Genomic DNA, 3,670 nt, shown 5'->3' on the forward strand with positions numbered 1-3,670 from the left:
TGGTCTGCCAGCCACCCACCCCACAGAGGCGGCTCCTCCCAGAAGCAAGGTGGGGGACTCATGAGAACAGCTGAAGCACCCCCACCCCTCCACCCCCCATGCCCACCCTGAGGCTGCCACTTCTGCAACTGCAGCCTAACCAGAGCCAGCAAGAGGCTGTGACTGCCTCATACCCAGTTTGAGTTCCATTTAAAACCCCTTTCTGTTAACCAGACCCCAGAACCATGGGAAGGGAGGATAAGGGCTCACTTCCTGGTCACCGAGCATCTATGGCTCCCAGGAGAGGTTCTTGGCACCTAATTTCTTCTACTGCCCAGTAAGACAGTTCTAAGGGCAAAGAACTGAACAACTTTTTTTCTAAAATTTATGTTGTTATAGTCGATATACAACATTATATTAGTTTCAGGTGTACAATATAGTGATTCAACAAGAGCTGAACTCTTGCCCTGGCCCGTGTGGCTCAGCTGGTGTTGTCCTGCAAAGTGGAAGGTCACTGGTTCGATTCCCAGTCAGGGCGCATGCCTGGGCTTCAGTCCTCGTCCTGATGTATCTCTGCATCTCTTGCACATTGATGTTTCTCTCCCTCTCTTTCTTCCTCCCTTCCATTCTCTCTAAAAGTAAATAAATAAAATCTTAAAAAAAAAAGATCCACTCAGGGCAGAGTGGACAGGGTGGGGTAGGAAGAGAGTGGTGAATGAACTTGCAAGAAGCTAATGTGCCCAGCAGCCTGGGACTGGGAAGGAAGTAATTGTGGGGTGTGGCCCATGAAATATTTACCCTCTCTCAGCCTGGCTCTTGGGTTCTGTGCCTGGGAGGGGCTTCAGACAAAGAGCTTCAAACAATGGCCCCTCATTTCCCACTGTACTAAACCCTCCAGGTCCTCATAGGGAAAGAAAGCATCCAGAGAGGGGACTGGGGTTGAAGCCACCCACCGCTGTTCCTAATCGGCCCCTCCTTGTACCTCCTGGTGTTTTATTTCCAGAGGTTAGGAGAGAGATTGAGACCTCAACTTCCAGACTTTGGATTGCTTTTCTCTCCAGCCACGGCTCTCCTAGTTCTGTGAAAACCTCCGTCAACCACTTAAGCCCCTCCCACAGCCCCCCAGCTGGCTACACTATCCATTTCAGCACCCCTAGTTCAGGGGCAGACTCCCCCCCCCACACACACACAGCTCCTTAAATTCAGAACAACCTCACCAGCAAGCCCAGTTCCAGCTCCAGAAGTTTAGGGCTGGTGCCCACCTCCCCACAACCAGAGACAATATCCCACCCTAGTTCTGGCTTTCCAGTTCAGAGCTCACCCCCATCTCCCACTCTGGCTGCCTGAGTTCCATCTCCTTGACCTTGCACTGGAGGCCCACTTCCCCCAGCCCCAGAGTGGAGTCCTCCTCCCTGCTCTTGGCCACAACTAAAGGGTACTGCTGTGGCCCCGGGGCCTGGGGCTGTCTGGTTTGTGGGGGTGTGGAGGATGGCTGGCGTTACTGGGCTGCAGTTCTGGGATCGGGCTCCAGGGGGAGACACAGACCTGAGAATGTGCAAGGAAGGGCTGCACCCCTCCCCCCTCCACCCCTAGTATTGCCTGAAGCTCTTCAGAACTCCATTTCTTGCACATTTATTACACGCCTAAGGTGTGTCTCATGCTGTGGGACACAGCTATGTTGGAAGAAAGGTTATAAGTAAATTTCATATTTATTTATAAAAGAACAAAATAAGAGGAGGGATATGAGTGCAAATGGTTTGACATTTAAAAATTGGTTAGCAAAAGTCTTGATTTGAAGGAGGTGAGGGAGGAGCCACGAAGTTATCTGGGGGGAGAGCAGCCCAGGTAGCAGGCACAGCCTGTGCAAAGGTCCTTAGGTAGGTAGTTCTGTGTCGGGTGCATTTGAGGAAGAGTGAGATGTCTGGAAGTGGCTGAGTAGGGCACTAGTGGGAAGGCAGTGAGGGTGGGAAGATTATAGGGTATGACCCCCCAGGGCCCCTGGGTTCAATAAAAGCCAAAAAATTTTAGAGGCACCTAGAAAAATTTGTAAGTCAAACTAACATGTTGTCTCCAAAATGTTCAAAGAAGAGTACAAATGCAAAATGTGATGATCTTTTGCTTAAAGTCACAGGGTATACACCATCTTTACAAAGTGTCTCATTTCAGCCCTGGCCGGGTATCGGGACTGTTGTCCCGATACGCCCAGGTTTCGGGTTCCATCCCGTCAGGGCACATACAAGAATCCACCAGCGAAGGAATAAATAAGTGGAACAACAAGTCAATCTCTCTTTCTCTCTCTCCCTCCCTCTTTCTCTAAAATCAATAAATAAATTCTTTTTAAAACCGCAAAGTGTCTAATTTCACATTTATCCCCAGAAGGCCGCTGCGTTTGCAAACAGTTCTAGATTTTTCTCACTTTGCAAGAACCCCTAAGTGTAGCCAATGAGAGCTGTGAAAACACAGCAAACCAGATGAAATCCCTGAAGACAAATACACTCAAAAGCAAAAGGATAAAAATGTACTTTTAAAAGGTCAGACAGCAAGCAGAGAGGGAAGTTAGCCCGGCTTTCTGGGAGGGACTTCCACGGTTCTGGGCCTTGTGCGTGTCACCCTCCCCTCAGCTCCAGGTGACACTGGAAGGCGGGCTGGTCATGGAGTGTGTCTGTGGTGTCCATCCTGCTCAGTGGGTCTGTATCTCTCCATCTTTCGTGGGGCCCGAAGACAACAGCCAGGGGGTCAGATGATGTCTCAGATGGTTGCGAAGAGCACAGTCACCAGCTGGGGCCCGGGCCAGGTCCCAGTGGCCTGCGTGTCCAGGTTCGCTGTCCAGGCAGGGAAGTTTCTCTGGGGAGGTGATAACTGAGCTGAGACCTCAAAGGCGGGAAGGAGCCTCCCTGGGGAAAGCCAGGAGGCTGTCCCAGGAACCAAGCACAGAGAGTGTAATGGCCCTGGGGTAAAAAGAACTTGGATGTTTGGGAAACAACCAAGGGTGTGATGGTCCACAGGAAGGAGTATGGGTTATAACCCGAGTGCCATGGTGGGTGGTTTCAGCCAGGGAGGAGCTAAATTCTGGTTGATCTTCCTTCAGGTCTTTAGGGGCAGACAGTCAGTGGGGCGGGGAAGGATTTCCAGGAGGCAGGGACAGCCCTACGCAAAGGCTTCGAGGCAGGAAAGCCCCAGAAGCATGCAGAGAACAAGGAGTCCAAACGCCCCCTCCCCGTTGTTCAGTCCTGCTCTCCAGGTCTGAGCTGGACCCCACTTTCCCCCCTCCCATTAGACAGGAGGGAAAACTAAGTCCCAGAGGGGCAGGCTGGGGCCAGGGACCCTCGAAGGTCAATGAACTCTTCCTGCTGCCTACTCCCCTTCTCACTGGGAGCACCCGGCTTCTCCAACAGGGACTTGGAAGCCCCCTGCCCCTTGGCCATGTCTGGGGTCTGGAGCCGCCCCCTCAGGGCTGAGTTTACCCTGCTGTGACAAGAGTGGTCCGGGAGGCAGGAGTCAAGGTCACCAGCACATTGAGAAAAAGCCCCCGGAGGGAAGGTCATGCTCTAGTGATTCTTGGGGGCAGCAGGTGGCAGTTCTGGTGAAACATTAACTCAAGCTGCTCAGGAGGCGGGAGTCTCCCAGGAGCTCCCTTCCCAGGGCGTGTCCCCTCGTCATCTTTCCTGGGGGCCCAGGTTTCAGCTGCAGC

Source organism: Artibeus jamaicensis, unplaced genomic scaffold, assembly GCF_021234435.1.
Source record: "Artibeus jamaicensis isolate MK-2021 breed Jamaican fruit bat unplaced genomic scaffold, CSHL_Jam_final contig_477, whole genome shotgun sequence".
Classification (NCBI taxonomy): Eukaryota; Metazoa; Chordata; class Mammalia; order Chiroptera; family Phyllostomidae; genus Artibeus; species Artibeus jamaicensis.